General features: G+C 34.4%; 1 pseudogene; it reads right to left on the bottom strand.

The window, feature by feature from the left end:
- Positions 1-14,550: 14,550 nt before the first annotated feature.
- LOC114102674 (isoamyl acetate-hydrolyzing esterase 1 homolog pseudogene) lies at positions 14,551-14,962 on the bottom strand (annotated as a pseudogene).
- Between the last annotated feature and the right edge of the window lie 3,937 nt (positions 14,963-18,899).

Raw genomic sequence — 18,899 nt, 5'->3', positions numbered from 1 at the left:
GTACTTGAAACAAGAGATTATTTACCTGGGCCATTAGAAGAAACTTTAGATATCCAAGTTAGTAACTTGGCACATGTATGCATGCACAGATTCAGGGGTAGATTTCAATATTTCTATTTTATAGCTCCATTGTACGGAAGCCAAAGTGAACATTATGAAAATAGCCATCCTCATGGGATATTCTACTTTAAAAGTCATATGTTGGCAGAGGAAATGGTGTGCTTTTTCCTAGAATCTGAAAGGTTTGGAACCCAAATCAGAATTTTATAACTGAGAAATGGATATGGATGTCTTCCCTATAATAAAATAATATCTGTCTGACTTACACTGAAATGAGTGGATCAATAGGCTATTCATTGTGTGCACTAGAAATTTCTATTTCACCTCCTGATTGTCATTGACTGTTCAGAATACTGAAAAACTGCAGATAACATGAGTAACCTGTGTGCTGCATAACATATCTACTGCAATATCTATTTTATTGTTGACCATAAGGTCTAAGTTCAAAATCATAGTTTCTTTTTTCTCATATTCATATTCCATAATCCTTTCCTGTTGCCCTCTGCAGGACCCAGCCAGTTGACAGCTTTTAACTGAGAAAGTGATCCTAAAATATAATTGCTCACAGGATCCAGGTTATCCTTTATTTATTAGGTTCTCGTAGTTTATGATGTTTATGTAGTTTATGATCCTGTTATTGATCATAGGATAATAAAAGGTACCCAGTGCATCCTCAGAGTTTATTTGTAGACTTCATATTAGTTCTTATTGCTGTCATAACAAATTACCACAAATTTAGTGACGTTCATGAAATCTAAACACTGCAAATTTATAGTGTTATAATTCTAGAAATCAGAAATTTCAAATACATTTACAATTCTCTATTCCTTCTAGAAATTCCAGGAGAGATTCTATTTTCTTGTCTTTCTCAGCTTCTAAAAGGCACCTACATTCTTTGCCTCCTAACCCCTGTTTTCCCCTTTAAAGCCAGCCATATAGCATCTTTAATCTCATCTCTTTTGTCTTCTATTTCTGAGTGCTGTCTGCATAAGGACCCTTTTATTTCATATCATTGGACACACTACGATAATCCAGGATAATCTCCCCATCTGGGTATCCTTTGATTCCATCTGCAGTATTTCTTTTGTCACATAAGGAAACATTCACATACTCCATGAATTAAGGTGTAACTATCTTGGGAGGATATTATTCAACTCACCATATTCTATCTCTTCCTCACTGCATAGCAGCAACAGAAGTTTTCCTTGATAATTTGAATCAACCATCCCAGACAGTAGCACAAACTTTTCCTAGCTGTTGGATTATTAGTATTAGAAGTTAAAAACACTGGTTGAAATACATTGACATACAGTGTCATTTTCTAGTTTGAGGGAATCTTGACTCTGTAGCTTTGGGCATTAGGACTTCCAAATCTATTGAGTGGAGGATAGGCAAAAGAAGCAAAACACCTACAAGAAGTTCTTTAAGTGTAACAGTGAAAGAAGTCCCTGACTTACATCCCTTAGTTCCTGGAATCATATTTTTTCCAGGGAGGGAAGCAACACCAAATATTCAGCTTTGTTTAATTGTGTCCTAGGTAACAATTACTGAACATTTCAAGATGTTACCCTCAGACTCTGATTTAGTCTACTAGAAGCTATTTTATTCACAAATAGACTTGTGGTAATATGAGGGAATTCCATGGTAAAAAATCCTTGTCTACTAGAAATATTGTGTGGCCAATATGTTGACAAATTGCTGAGTGGTGAGCTTGATTCATGATACTGGCTCATGAGAGACGATTGTTAATTTTTTAGGAATTTCACTAATTGGCTGTTATACTCAGTTATTATTAAAAATTAAATAATTCAAGCTCACTGTGGGAAAATAAAATATCACCGAGTTTCTAATTATGTCAGTAAAACACTCTGGCTTCCTAAAGTCATTCTTACATGTTGAGAATTAGATTTTTAGTCATCTGTCTAGTTGATCTCTCTGATCAATAAGGGTAATAAAACTTCTCTTATCTCCTTAAGAAGACCATAGAGTCGCAGCTCAGAATAGGCCCTTCAGTAAGTTAGCAAAGTGGTAGAAACACTAGGGTGCAATCACTCTAGTATTAAAGCCAAACTTTTGGAAAAACTAGATTTGGGACAATTTCCTATGGTTTGACTGTCCCCTCAAAAATTCATGCTGAACATTGAATTAAATAACTACACTGTCATTCCCAGCATAACAGTATTGGGAGAAGATTTAAGATTATTACTGTATAAATGCTCATGACCGGGTTTAATGCCTTTTAAAAGGTGGGGGGCAGGTAGGATTGAGTGATTGCTCTTTTCCATTTCACTCTTGTGTCAAGTGAGAACATAAAATATGCTGTTTTCAAGATTCCATCTTAGAAGCAGATACCAGGCCCTCATCACAGAACAAATATACTGGTGCCTCAATATTAGACTTCCTAGGTCCCAGACTTGTACCAAAAAAATTTTTAAAAAGAAATTATTTTCATTATAAATTATCCTGCTTCAAGTTTAGCTTTCTGCTATAGCAGCACAAAATGGATTAAAATAGTCATAAAAGACAGCCACTTGGAATTTGTCTAGCCCCAGAAAAGATGTATTTAAACTATAGATGTTGAAAGTAAATCACCCAGGATGGAAGAAACTAAGATCCTTTTATACTGTTTAAAAGGAGTATTTTTCCCCTTTTTCTTTCTCTTATAAAAAATAATGGAGAAAATCCATTGAAAACTCTTGTCCTATGAAGTATCCAGTTACTTGTATAGAATATTTGACCTGCCTATTGTCACACCACCCAGGGTAAAATCTGGGACAAGGGTTGGAGGTAAAAGACATCTGATGAGCTTTATTATTTACTGTAAAATAATGAAGATATTTGCCTCTGACTAGAACACCTTGAATGTGAACAGTCAAGGTAAAATTAGTGAAGATGGATATAAAAAATCCAACACTTACAATTAAATAAAACATTTTAAACAAAAGTTGTATATACTTAAATATTATCACCTCTGAGTTATTTTACTATGTCTTACTATTCTGTATAACCTTGAATTGATGTTCATCTATTATACCTACATTACATCATGCCAACTGTGTATCGTTTTCCAAGTCTAAGGTAAGTGGATGACTCACTGGCTATTGTGGAAATATTTACAGCATGGAAAATCGCAAACTCTACAGACCATAACTTCATTTTTTTTGTTGCTTGTCTAGAATTGATGGAACAAATGTTAAGAATGCCGACTAAACTTAAAAGTATGTCATAGCTATCACTGTTACATTATGAACAGTGAAAAAAAGAGTGAAAATATTTCCCAATATTTAAAAATGAATTTTCAAGTTAATGAAGAAATCTCTTAATCAGAAACAATGAGTGAAAATTTAAAGCACATCTTTGTTATTTTTATCTTTTTAGTATAAATAAAAATATCAATTTTTATATCTGAATGGCATTTATCTGTTAGTCACAATCATAACTTGGTTATGGATAAAAGTTCCGCATAAATGAATTCATTCCATGAGAATCAATTAGTTTCATGGAATTTATAATAAATAATTTTATACATTATATATTATGTTTACAATGTATTCTAAACATCCTGTATATCAATGTATCCATAGTAAATATATCTTTAAATATATATGTATATTTTTAGGGAACTGGTTTTAATATATACCAGCACTGCATTGATAAACACATTCTGAAAGCCACTGATAATGATAATGGAAGAAAAGTTGTGAGCATAAAAGAAAACCTGTATGTAAAATATAGATGTGTTTTGGTGTCTTGATGAAGAGGACTAACAAAGTCAATCTGGAGCCCAGAAAGCGGATATTCATGAGATTCTCAACATCAGACTCTTTAGTAGACAGGAAGAAAATTCAGCACAGCTCAGAACAGCAGTAACTTTGGTGAGAGGAAATCTGTATTCTTGAGTTCATGGACAGCTTCCATCGCTGATGCTTAAGTAGTCCACTTCCTGGAATTAGGACTACAGAAAACTAGATCATCTGTTTAAAAGCTTGCCCATTTTATTCTTCACAGAGTGTTAAAAAGAAAGAAAGAAAGAAAGAATAGTTAAGCCTGAAGAATCATCTACCTAGCAACATTAACCAACACTGTCATTAAGACATTAATCCAGGAATTTTCTTGCATAGTTCACACTGAGTAGGATTAGACATTATAAGGAAAATGAATACAATTAAAAAGATGTAAGTGGGAAATTGACTGTCATTATCTTAGCCAGTACCATGATCATGTTATATAAGGAATTGAAGTGATAATTTGCTGAGTAATTGTTGAAAATATGTGGATATGTTTTAAGGAGAGAATTATTTTTATCTGAAATGATGATTTTCTTAGCTGAAGTAAAGATGCACAATGCACTAATGAACTCCTCAATGCCGCTATTTTTGGACCTGCAAATTGTTCAGGTTTTTCAGAGTTTGAATTTCAAGTTCTCTGTTAATGATGTGACTGTTAAGGAGAAATGCCAAGCATGTTATTAAAACCCCTTTTTTTCATAAAAGTTGCCTTAAAATCCACTAATATCTGCAAGGAGAAGCATCTCAAATTAATTGTTTAAATTATAGGAAGTATTACAAATAATAATGCAACTTCTAATGCTCACACAATATACTTTTCTTCCCCCTTCCAAAGTTAACTTATAAATTCTGTGGTATTCATTGTCTTTTAAGAAATTTTATTCATCTTTTACCTCTGGTTGTGTCATACATATGTACACATTGTACGAGGAATAAATGATTACTGTAAATCAGATCATAATAAAAAAATCTATACTTGTAAAACTTTTCAAGTATTTTTGTTTTAAAAAATTTTTCAATTTTGAACTAAACTTTCCATTTTTGTAGATCCAATACATTGTAATAATAGTATTTTCTTAAGGTGTGACTCAATAATTCATGCTTACTTTAGCATAAGAATTAGTGTAATTAAAAAACAAAGTGATTTTATGTAAAATGCTAGAATTAATAACCCAAATAATTAAAATATCAAAGATAGAAACCAATAATGAAGGGAGAATGTGAATGTTTGGAACAGGTCCAAAGAACACAGAAATTTGATTATTACTCCGATCAGATCAGATGTAACCTCAAATATACTTAATAAGGAACTTACTAGGGAGGAAGTATCTAACATATCACCAAAGATGATGCCCTTAGCACAAAGTACTTGGGACACTTCTGCTTGTTGAAAGGGTACTGTTCTTCACAGACGGGAAAGAAATCATCCAGCGCCTCTTAGACACTGTGTGACCCTTTGTATGAGGCTTTTCACCTAATTATCAACAACCTCATGATATCTTGTCCTAATTTTTCAGAAAAAAGAATAGTAAGCCACAGTAAGTTGCCTGATGAAATGCTGCTTGTAAATAACAGCTCTGAGACTTGAATCCACGTATCACTGTATTCAGAGTCCCTGTTCTTTTTGTCAGTCCTGAATCGAATCCAAATCAAATCCAGAAGAATAATATAAAATCACATACAGAAATCCAGTGGCCAGCAACATAGAAAAAAAAGGAAAAAAAAAAAACGGAAAGTGGTAAAAAAAAAAAAAAATGAAAGAAAGAAATACCTTGGCAAAGCTTAACAGATGTATTGTATCCCTGTAAGTTTGACAGACCAGAGAGAAGTTTGCATGGATTAGATGCTGTAAGAATGTTTTTTCCTATAATCAGAGCCTTCAAATTTCCCCAAGTATAAAATTACTGTAAGTGAGAATTCAATGACCTATGAAATATCATTTGGAAATGAAAGCTAGTTGTGAGTTGGAAAGCACCAAGGAGCAACTTGCCATCCTGGTCCTGTGCTCATTTGGAATGCAATCAGCTCAAGTGCTCAAGTGCCATCCTCACAAGCCTCTCACACACATGACTTTGAAAGGCAAGTTTCATCTTGAGAATTACTGTTGCAGCTTGATTCATAAACTCTTCAAGGTAACAAAAAAGAGATTGTAAAGAACAACATATTTGTAGCCTTATTCCAGAATAACTCAACATTCACCAGCTTCATCATCTGAACTGGAGTTTTGAGCAGAAATGACTTAATAAAAATGAAACATTAGCAAGGGATAAAATATTCTCTTTTGTAGATGTGCAAGTCAAATATATTTATATGTAACATTTATATTTTCTAATGAATTTTAAATTAATTATTTTATATAAAAAATTACAACTGTAAGGTTAAAGTTATAAGTTATAGATTATTGTACAATTTGCGATGACCATCATCACTATAACATCACACTGAGTAGGATTAGACATTATAAGGAAAATGAATAATGATTATATTGCATTATGTCAGCTAAGAATATGATCTATATATGTAAAGATGAATCTTATCAATGATGTTTTATACAGAAGATTGTCAGCAAAGTCAGTAGATATCAAATAACAAAAATAACCCTGAGATTTAACCCTGCCTCTTACCATGTCATCTATATAAAGTTGTCAGAACATTCTCTGTGGTTTAGAAATATGGTGAATCTTGGTAAATACTTAACCAGACGTTAGATAATTGGACTTTAATTTGGGCTTACAGCATTTAACTCATTCACCATGGCCCTAACCATAAAACCTTTCTACTATAAGAAGAACCCTAATTATCAAGTACTAATTTGTCTCTTTAGTATGGTCCTGATCAACCTTTACCATCTACTACAATTATTTGTGAACAACCCATTTTTTTTTTCTTAAAATTTGTAAAAATTCTTGAGACTAGGAAAAGTTTCTCTTGGATCTTTACCCATAAATATACAAAATATGTTTTCTATAGCTGAATATTTTTCACAATTAAATATTTCACATGTGCTGTTTTCACTGTCATACCACCCTGAACCTTCTCTGTGATAGTGAGTCCAATCCAACTTATTTCAGGTTTTCTCTAACCAAAATTCTTTTTGTAAACAGTTCCATTGCTTTTTACAACTGTGAAAACCCCAAGTTGTCCTCATCCGTGGGGTGATATTAAGAAAGTGTTATCTTTTATTTAATACACTAGAACTTACACCTTAATGATAGCACAGCATTCCAAATGTGTCCACGCTCAAAAGAAAGTATTTAAAATGTATAATCAGTAGCAAATAATTCTAAAACACATTGCATCTGCAGGATCAATTAACTCAGATATGTCTTTGATACATGTATGTTGTATATCACCTGAACCATACATAATGTCCCAGGCCACAGCATTTCTCATATCCATCTCCACCACATGAGTTTCTTTTAATATTTATTTTTTTTGTTATAGGTGGACACAATGTCTTTATTTTACTTTATGTGGTGCTGAAGATAGAAACCCACACACACCAGGCAAGTGTTCTTCCTCTGAGCCACAACCCCAGCCCAATGGGTTTCTTACTTACAGATACAAACCAGCATATTTTCATACAGATTCATCATCCCACCTTTCCTTCTGAATAATTTCCTAGAATAAAGACATTTTCAAACAACCAAGCATTACAAAAATTAATCCAATGCCTACCTTTTCTTAGCATGATACTAGAGGATTCAATAACCAAACAGAATAAATAAATAAAATAATAAAGAAAGAGATAACAGGGGACTCAAAGGTCATGGGAACTTTCTGCATCAGGAGGTTATCATAAGAGGTTCAATATGTTGCTAAAAGTGAGGTCCAGGACCAGGACATGGCGGCACACACTTGCAATCCCAGAAACTCCCATTGTCCTGCTCCAAAGTTCCAGGCCAGCCTGAGCAACTTAGTGAGACCCTGTCTTAAAATAAAAAATAACATGGCTGGGAATGAAACTCAGTGGTACAGAGCACCTGGCAAAAACAAAACAACAACAACAACTACTACTACTACTACTACAAAATAGTGCAGAGTAGGCCTGTAATTGGGTAACAGGAAGAAAAGATTACAGAGATGGGCACTAGGGCAGAAGAGTCTTCCAGAAACATGGGTAGATATAAGACCCAAAGCACTTTTCTACCAAAAGGGAAATTTGCACCTCTGGTGGCAAATTAATAAAAAATTCATCAAAATAAAAAAGCTCACAGAAAGATGAGATAATCATTTACTTCAGTTGAAAATAAGAAAGCTAAACTCTGATTGTGAATAGATCACATATACAGTCACAATCACCAACACTCAAGAACACTGAAGTTTAAAATTAATTTTAAAAATTCCTTACACCATATTGTGAAGTTGGGACTAGAGAATGTGCATGTGTTTGTCTGTCATTGTTTGGTTTTACTGTGTTTGCTATTTCAGTTTCTTTCAATTTTTGTATTCTATTCATATCTTAACACATTTTTACATGTTCACATCAGTACTGCTAACCACAGGCACAGTGTTGTGTTTGCGTTTCTGTACATGACCAAATAAACTTAAAACCTACTCTCCCTTGAATTATAATAACATAAAAGCCTAATCTAAAAAAATGTATAAATATGTCTTAAACCTTTAAAAGAAGGCGGTAAATATCAGAGTAAACAATTAGAAGTTGATTAGCTCTTCACATAAAGTTGGTAGATTGCTACTTTATTTTAGTATTTTGTGAGTTAAGAAAACATTGTATGTGCCTGTGCAGTAGTTTTTTATCTGAGAAAATTCTATGAGCCTGAGTGTACAGGTGCAATACTCTAGAGAGGTTCTATGGTTGTTCAAGGTGTTTGAAACCTGTGGCCTTGCTAAATTAATTTCCCAGGTTGGATGTTTTTGATACCACCTATGTAGAAAGAATTTAAACTCCAGTCTTACTTGAGGGCAGCTTATAGGTATGAATTCTCAGGAGTGACTTTCATTTCACAAACAAGTGGCAAACTGTGAAAAATTTGCTAAACATGTTCTCCCTTTAAAGAGTGGATTGTTTTTCTTTAACACTGAGAGTTTAGACTTTCAGAGGTGTTTATATGGGTTATTATTCCGATTCTCTATCTTTCACAGGACACTAGGTCTTGGTTCTTTTGTTCAATGGAACCTTTAAAACTGAAGTGCTTATGCAGATGTCTTCAGGGCAGCCATGGGTTTAACATTTTTTGGATGCTCCTGGCTTATCCTGGTTCTCTGAGGAGTTTGCTTCCTTTCTCCATTTAGTTATGTATTCTAAAACATTTTTTAAAATGTTTTCACACATTTTATCTAGCATTTTAAACTTTTTATAACAACTTTGTTGAAATTTAATTCCTGTCATTTACCATTTTCAGTTGCTTTGTTGGAGTAATATTGATAGGATATATTCTTGTAAATAAAGAACTTTAGTATAGTATGATTATTTTCTTCTATCCATTTTCTTTTCTTTTTTTTTCTTGATAATTTGTCAGATATACAGCTACCTAGATTGATCCTTCAAATTCCTGCCTTTTCAGTATTCTTTTTCATTTCTTTATCTTTTTTGGCCTACTCTTTGGATTTCTTCAGCTATATATGTATTCTTCATACCTTTTTCTTCTGCTGTCATGATTTTGATTCCAGGAACTTCTTCTTGCTTTGTTAATATTCCTTTGTCTATCATTCTATTTTTGATTCATATACACAATACTTTTTAATATTTTTAAGGATATTATTTGAAAATTGTATTTTCTTTCTCAATGTTTTGAACTTGTTTTGCTCTGTTTCTTTGATATGAGAAGTCATTTGAAATATCTACAAGTACATGGGTATTTATTTGTATTTAAGAGTAAAATGTTTGAGTAAAAGGTGTGGTTTTTCTAACCTGAAATGGCAGAGGTAGTAAGGGTGCATCAGCGGACTGTGACAGAGCTGTTCTTGCCAGGTCCTTCAGGAGATCACAAACTCCACAAACTGCACTCACTGCACTTTGTGGAGGAATCTTCCAGTCTCTTACCTAAAGCCACCGGTATGGTTGTTAACTTCTGGAGAGTGAGTAGGAGGATTTCACAACTCTATTATTTGCAATACAGTAAGAAAAATATATAGATATTATTTAATTCCTCTACCAATAGAGAAACTTATCCATTGCATTTTATTATGCCTGAGTTTTTGAGTGCAAAATCAGGTTTTCAATTTTCCCAGAGTATAAAACTTTGGCTTTCCACGATGGGAGGATAGTAGGCCCTTAGCTGTTTCAGATCAAGGAGGTAGTCTGAACATATTGTACTTTTCAGCCCAACCTATCTCCAGTGCCTACTCCTCAGGGCAAAGAATTCTGATCACCGAGGGCAGGACATGCAAATAATCTCTCTTCTTTTTGACGTCCCCTTTTTACTAGACTAGGGATTTAGCATTCTCAGCTTCAAGTCAGTGACCACTTTTCCATTCACTTTCATCCTCCCAAATCACCAGTGTTCACTCCTGTTATTTTTTGTATTTTATTTTATTTTATTGCTATGCAATCATACCATTGACACTCATGAAGAGTTAATTGTGTATAATTTTGAGGGGGGAGTAGAAGACAAATATTTCGTCAAACTGTCATGTTTAACTGGAAGTACACAAACACATTTTTATTTTTCAAATGACTAAATGTATCTACTTAAGGTCCATATGTCTAGTTATTTTTCTTTGTCAAATTTTTAAGCTTATAGTTTAAGTTATCTACTAGACCATGAGAATCTCAACCACTGACCTCTGGTCTTGTATTCACCACTCACCCACCCACATATGATAGTCATTCTAGAGTTTTTATTCCAGATTGTCACAATTTATGTGAGTCAGGGGAAGGAAAGTGATCGCTGTTAACATGAAAGAAGTAAGATGCATGAGTTATTACTTTGCCATTCTTTGCAATGCCTAGTAATATCTTCCCAGATGTTCCCCCACCTCCCAAGCTCTCGAACTCTCTCATATTCTTTTCAAGACAGTCTTTATGGAATAACACATTTAACTTTTCCTATGAATTAAAATCTTTACCTCAGTCTTTCACTTATATGATATCCTGGGGGATATCATTGCACATTTGAAAATTTTCTTAAAAATCTCTGGAAGCCTTATCCTGTTTTTCCTTATACTCTTCTTGCAATTGTGATGCTAATTCCCTCATACATATGTATATACACATTTTCTTGGGACCTTTGTCATAATTCTTTGGTTTTGATGTTTATAAGTGTTTGAATTTAGATGTGAATATTTTGGGGTTCTTTTGAACATGATTTGTTTAAAAATCTCTCATAGTTTATATACTTTATTAACTTGGGGAAATTTTAAACACATAATCCTTTTCCTCTATATATTCTCTATTTCTTCCCTCTTCGGTTTGTTGACACTTGTACTTGAAACCTCCATGTTTTAAAAAAAAAAAATGTTTTTTTTTAATCTTATATTTTCCAGTTGGTGACCTCCTCCTGGTGCCCTCTGTAAGATTTCCTCAACTCATCTGCGTCTTCACTAACCCACTTTCCTGTTGAATTGTACTGTTAATCAGCTCCTCTTTTGACTTATCTATTTCAGATTCTGTATGTGATATTTAAAGATGATTATTTTAATAACTTCTTATCCTGCTTTGTGTTTCCTTTATCCTTTTTTTATGTCTTTGAGAATGGTTATTATGCCTATTTCTAAGTTCCATTCATTTTGTTTAATTTTATAAGATAATCCTCAGGTAGGAAAGGCAAGCCTCAGGGTAGCCTCTGATATAAATTATAGGCTGGTCTTCCCATTTTCTACACTTTTCTCTTGGGTGGCATACCCTCAAGTAACTGTTGTTAACTTCTCTTTATTCTCTTCCAACAGTTGTCCTTCTGTATTTTAAAGACATAATCTTTATAGTGGAGTAAGATACAGTAGAACATTTAGCCTTTTGGCCCTCTGCCAGATGCTAACTTGCCAGATGCTAACTTGAATGGACAACAGGGAAAAAGTAAAATGTCCTGCTTTTTCCTGTTGCTTTCCCTAGGGACATAGCTCTCTTTATTCTCTCCTTGCACTATAATCAACCACCTTTCACTTCCACAAACATGTCTCCATTCAGTTTTTACCATAGATTGCAGGCTTTTTTAGATCCACTTACATTTCTGCAATATCTCTGGGATTATACTCAGAGAAGGGACTCAGCAACAGCCCAAGTTAGTTGGAGATTTGTCCATGATTAAAAAAAAAAATGTAAATTACCATCACACCCACTCATTGCATCAAATGATTATTTGAGATAAGGAGTACAATAGAATTAAGAGCTTGAAAAAGATTATAATAAAATCTACACTGCCCCTGATATGTCAAAATTTTATTCAAAGAAGCCACCAACAGATTTAATGCAGTTTCCATAAAACACCTATGATGTTCTTCATAAAACTAGAAAAAAATACTAGAAATTATATGGAAAAACAAACAAACAAACAAACAAGAAACGGAATAGTCAAAACAATCCTGAGCCAAAAAAAGAGCAAAGCTAGAGGCATCAAAATACATGATTTCAAAGTTTGTTTGTTTTGCAGGGGGCACCAGGGATTAAACTCACGTGCACTTGGCTACTGAGCCATATCCCCAGCCCTATTTTGTACTTTATTTAGGGAGAAGCCTCAGTGAGTTGCTTAGTGCCTCTCCGTTGCTGAGGTTGGCTTTGAACTCGCAATCCTCCTGTCTCAGCCTCCTGAGCCTCTGGAATTACAGGCATGTGTTACAGGACCCCGGCTGATTTCAAATTTTACTACAAAGCCATAGTAACTCATTACTGTTATAAAAACTGACTTGCAAACTAAGAACAGACTAGAAGACACAGAGACAAACCAATAGAACTATACTCATCTGATTTTGACAAAGGTGCCAAAAAAAATTAGAAGAAGAATAGCTATTTTAGCACCTGGGAAAATAGTTATTGATATGTAGAAGAATGAAACTAGAATATTCTCTCTCACCCTGTACAAAAAATTCAACTCAAAATGGATCAAATACCTACCCTAAGACCAGAAACTTTACAACTATAAGAAGGAAAAAATAGGAGAAATACTTCAACATATAGATAGCTATAAAGACTTCCTGAATAAGGCCCCATAACTCAGAAAATGATCAACATATGCAATAGCATCAAAATTAAAAGCTTCTACATAGCAAAAGAAATAATTAACAAAGAGACAACTGAAAGACTTTGAGAATATTTTTGTTCACCCAACAGAGGACTAATATCCAGAATATATAAAGAACTCAAAAAACTCAATATTAAAAAAAAAACATTAACTCAAACAATAAATAGGCAATTGAACTGAACAATCATATCTCAAAAGAAGTATAAGTGACCAATAATTATTTGAAAATTTTTTTCAAGATTTTTAGCCATCATGGAAATGCAAATCAAAACTATGCTAAGATTTCATCTCACTCCAGTTAGAATGGCAAATATCAAGAATATAAGTAACAATAAATCCTGGAGAGGATGCAAAGAAAGGAACTCATTCATGTGTACTATTGGTGGGAATACAAATTAATACAACCACTATGGAAATCAGCAAGGAGGTTCCTGCAAAAGCCAAAAGTAGAGCCACCATATGTTCCAACTGTGCCACTCCTTGGTGTTTATCAAATAGAATTAAAGTTAAGATATTTGAAAGACCCATGAGTACATTGTCACATCAGAATTCACAATAGCCAAGTTATGAATCAGCCTACATGTGTGTCAACAGAAAACCATTATATACATATAATATATGTACATGGTATATTATATCATATATATATATATATATACATATACCTGTATGTATATCTACACAATGAAGTATTATTTAACCATAAAGGATACATTTATGTCATTTTCAGAAAATTAATGGAATTGGAAACCATAATTTTGAGCAAAATAAATCAGACTTAAAAGAGTATTGAATGCTTTCTCTCATATGTTGGAAGCTAAAAGGAATAAAATGGTAGAGAGACTTTATAGAATTAGATGACAGACCAGTGGAATAAAGGAAGGGGATCAAGAGGAGGGAAGAGAGGAGAGAGGAAGAGATTTGGTGGAATATAATTAATCAAATTATTTTTTTCCTGGAAGAATCTCAAAACTTTTATTATAAACATTAGTGGCAAAAATTGGTGTTTTGATCCAGCATAGTGAGGAAGAATTTTAAGATTGAGAAAAAAATATTCTGCACTCAGTTGTCTTGGAATCTATGTGTTATCACCAACTTCAATCTATAAATTAACAACCAGTGCTGAGGGCCATTGCTAAGTAAGAATGAGCATGGCATGACCCAGGTCATTTGCAGTGTCATTGCATGTAAGGTGACCTTGCTCAAGGACCAGGGCGGATCCGGGTTTAGGGCGGATCAGGGGTTTAGGGCGTTCCTGGTTTAGGACAATCCGGGTTTAGGGCGGTTCCAGGTTTAAGGTGTACCCTGCTGGGAATAGGGTGTATCCTGCTGCCTCAGGCTCGCCCACTCCTTGAGTTCTCATGGGATTCAGAGAGTATTTGGGATTTTGCCCAGAACGTGATTGGGGCCCAGAACGTGAATTCCCCCAGGAGGTGTGTGTAAAGTGCCAGTGACAGTTCGGGAATAAAGAGTTGCTGTTTGAATCTACAAGGTGTGTGGTGGCTCGTGATTTTGTGCCCAGCCAGACTGCGGCAAACCAGACTTGAATTTCCTAGAATTGACTAATGGTCTCCATCTCCCAATAGCCTTAGTTCAGGTTGGGTTTCTGCTACATCCTTCCAGTAAGGAAGCAGCAAAGGCAGAGAAGAGACCTTCTTCTCTATCAGAGGCCAGAGGTGTAAAAACAAAAATTCATTTTCCTTTGGTGATAGATGTAGTCTATCAGAGGATAAGTAGGATGAGAAGTCCTTACTGTCTTTCTGCATCATGGTTCATAGGTCACAGACATCAGTCCCACAGTCTTGGGCCACTTGTAAACACACTGGCATATTCACCAACAATGGAGTTCAAGCAATTTAATTTGCAACCTTGCATGATGCACTCCTTTTCCCAGGCTGTTTCACAAAGTAGAGGTGGCGTGATGAGTATGACTCGATGCTCAGGGACATCCACAGACTTCAGGTACTGAACCATGCTTTTTAAGTTTGAAACATACTCTTCCAGGGAAAATACTCTTCCAGAGGAAATACTCTTCCAGGGCAATGTGCTCCTTGGGATTCTTATCTTTTACTGCACTGTCATTGGTGCCAAAGAAAATTGTAACTGCTACTGGGTTGTCCAATTTGTTCCCTTTCCTGATTAGTCTTGGAATAATAATTTTGGCCCATCTGGTATTGTAACCTGAAAACCCACGATTCAGAACATCACATTTTCTTACCAGTTTGTCAGCCAATGATGCTCCCCATCCACCCTGCTGAAAAAAAAAAAAAAAACTGGGTGATGTATTCTCGGAAAAGCAACTCTGGAGGCTAGGGCATAGAGCTCCCTCCAGACACCCCTGAACACACCACATTATTGTGGGCCGAATGTCGAATCCAGCTCAAATTATTTTTTTTATGTATGTATAAATATGCCACAATGAAATCTATCATTCTACATAATTAATATGAATCAATAAAAATTTTCAGCAGGATAAAGGAAAACATGTAAACTCCTAGAGACGCTCTGATTTACTTTGAATTCCTTTTTTAAACTTGTTTCTTTTTCTCCTCTATTGATCGCTGTGGGATTAATTCAACATTTCAGAATGACAAGTCTTTTCCCAGAAAGAGAGTAAGTAGTTTTACAGTTGTTTGCTTTATTAAAAATTTGTCTTGTCAGTTTTGAATAATTCTCCTAAGTAGGATATCATAAAGTATAATAAAGTTTCTAATAACCAGTGAGTAAGAAAATGCTCTAGACAGTAATCAGTTCTGTACACATGATGAATATAACAAGACTTATTCTAGACTAGAGACACCTAGATGAACGGTATCTAGAAATTAAGGCTTCCTTCAATCAGGACCACAGCCTCAGATCCTTATCTGAGATCTCAGAGAGTTACTAGGGCAGATGAAATCAATCAGTCATTGAAACAAAGACTATGTAACCCAGCAGAGAACACAGATAATGAAGGTAATTAAAGTGCCAAAAATAAAATTGCTTCAACTCTCTCCCTCCTGCTATCCCACATGGTATATATTTGGACTGTTTCATGTTGCACTTTTTCACAGCTTAATCATTATTATTTTTTTACTCAATTGGAAGCATGGATGCCAACAGTTCCTTCAGTATCAAAATATGGATACTGGATACCATATTACTGGATATCAGGAACACAAGTTTTGGAGTATAATTTTCAATACTTCTCCCAAAAAGATGGAATCCATGTCTGTACAAACTGACTTTCATCTCACAGTCTTAAGTGTTGAAAGTGAAACGCAGGTGCTCTTTGTGCATTGATTATATTATTATATTTATTTGATAATAAAAGATGTCTATCCAATCAAATAAGAACTTCCTTACAGGGGAAAGCAGCTATCTAATTTCCTCATTACTGGCACTATATGCCACTGTGTACAGCTGAGAACATCTGCCACTGCTTAATCCCACATGGTTTCAATACCATTTGTCATGGCCAAAACTGGGTCAGGAGACAGACCAAAAAGAAGATCTAAGAACTTGGACTTGACCTTTCAAACAACTAATAAGATTACTATGAATAGCCTGAAGATTTTATTTTGTTGTTGGCTATCAAGTTGGATAATGCCATGTAAACATCAGATAACCTTCCCTGTAAAAGGTGTATAAGGGTGACTTCTAGCTCTCTGTCATAGACTTCATGGCCATAATAGATTATGGTAAACTAGACCATTTTTAAGAATATGCATGATGGGTTTTAACCAATTTTTCTTCTTAAAATCCTGTTTAGAGGTAGATTTAGAGTGCAGAACTTGCGGTCTATTGAATTCTACTGTATAATACAAGTCCTATGAGGTAGAACTATTAGTTATTGGCAGTTGAAACAGGCAACCCACAGTGAGGAATGAAATAATTTAAATTTTTCATTATAATGTAATTGAATCCACTTTTCTGATACACTTGATTGATGTGAAAATAAGCACATCAATAGATAGCATTCACATCAAGGTTCCCTTAATTCAATACCAAAAACCAAATTTGCCATGAGACACATTCTCTTTTCCTATGAGACATAGAATAGGTCATGAGAGCCTGAGAGAAAAAAATATATAATCTAAGGAACAGTCAAGCAACCATCCAAGCTTGTCATAAATGCTGTGCATGTGAAATTAAATTTTGTCTTATTATCATTTTTTGCTTGAATCTTAGAATCTGATCTTTAAAATGACTCATGTATTGTAGGCAGGGTGTAGGAATGAGTACATTTAGTTCAAATAAAAATGTAGAATCAGCCACTAAGCAGAATAATGGAAGTGAAGATCAGTACCCCTTCCCAGGCACTTTTTAGAAGACTTCTTTAGTAATTTCCTTTGAAAAAAATTGACCAATTATTTCAAATTAGGTTTATAATTTACAACTAGATGTGGTCTCCTGACAGTATATCACATAGTATAATATCTTAAAAAAGAAATTTTAATATCTCCAAATATGTATGAGAAAACAGAAATATAAAACACCTAACATAAGTAGAACCTTACACTGTTAATAAAAAATTCAATGAAATGGAATATCAAGTGTGAGATTTTGCTTAGAACTTCATTTTTATGTGGCAAGTGTTGAATGCCCAAAATTCAAAAGGTATTTAAGTAATGCAGTTATTGTATATTTATTGGTTATCTAAATAGGTGGCAAGGCTTTGGGCACATAGGATTCAGTAACTTGTTTTAACAGATTGGAATTTGTAGGAGTGGCCCTTGCATAAGACACTTTCACTAGCTATAATAATAATAATAAAAATAAAAATGATTTAATTGTTTATGTCCTGTTAGTTGGTACCTGTAATTTACTCAGAGAAAGTGCCACCTGCATTGGAGTCTACCTTCCAGTCTCCCCTCAGGTCTATTCCATGTTCCAGAAAGTGCACTGGTTTGTTTCCTCAAGAGAAAGAGGCCTAAAGACTTCTCCTCCACCTTCATGGTGCCTCTTGGAAGAGCTGGCTTCTTTTCCTCTTAAGTCCTTCATCTTGAGCACTCTTCCACCTGAGCCACCTTCACCTCATATTTTTCCTTTTTCAACAAAAAGCAGGGAAGCTGAATTTCTATTTCACTAGAACCAGTGGGATTTAAGCAAATCACTAAAGTACTATTTAACTTGGCTAAGTCCAGGCTGTACACAAAAATGCTATGGAATCTTCATAGCTTGGTGAAGTTTGGAGCACATTATTGCTGGTTCTCCCCATCTGACAATAACCTGTGCATGCACCAGACCCCTATTTCTTTTCCAAACTCCTAATTCAGAAGATTTCCTACCTGGTTTTAACTGGCTTTGTTAATAGACTCTCTACACTTTCAAAATAGTTCCTCAATAGTCCCTCGGTGTCTCTGCTCCCCATCTCCATACCTGAACAAATATACCTTTCACTAAAGAAATGGAACCTAAAAGCATTTGACTATCCCCACCTCTTTCTCCAACTTAAAACCAATCCCTCCCCAGTTCTTTGTTTTTCTTTTCTGTGTCTTGCTCCCTTTTTTCTCCGACTTTGCTCATAACTCAGTCTAGGAAGAGCCATGACTAAACACAATAACAACTCAAAGAAAAAATTACCTTGGGAATATTTTAACTGCTTTTATATATTTTGACTGATCTGTAACTTAATCTAAAGTCAATATATTTTCATATATACTCAGTTAAAATATTTACCTTTGCTTATTTTGTTGTCAGGACAGGAAACAATATGTGCTTATCTTAAAAAACAAGAAAAAATGCTTTTTGTATATAATATCCAAAGCAGTTTCAAGTCTTAATTAAATACTTTTGATTTTCAATTTGGAGGGAATCCAGTCCAAGTAAATAATCATTCTTAGTTTCTGTCTGTAAACATTTTTTAACCCAAATTATTTTTTTCTTTGAACACAAATTCTCACGGCCAGAGCTCAATAACGAGAAAGAA

This window comes from Marmota flaviventris, chromosome 15 (assembly GCF_047511675.1).
Source record: "Marmota flaviventris isolate mMarFla1 chromosome 15, mMarFla1.hap1, whole genome shotgun sequence".
In the NCBI taxonomy this organism is placed as follows: domain Eukaryota; kingdom Metazoa; phylum Chordata; class Mammalia; order Rodentia; family Sciuridae; genus Marmota; species Marmota flaviventris.
Note: the sequence above shows the minus strand (reverse complement) of the source record. Positions and strands in the feature narration are given on the sequence as shown.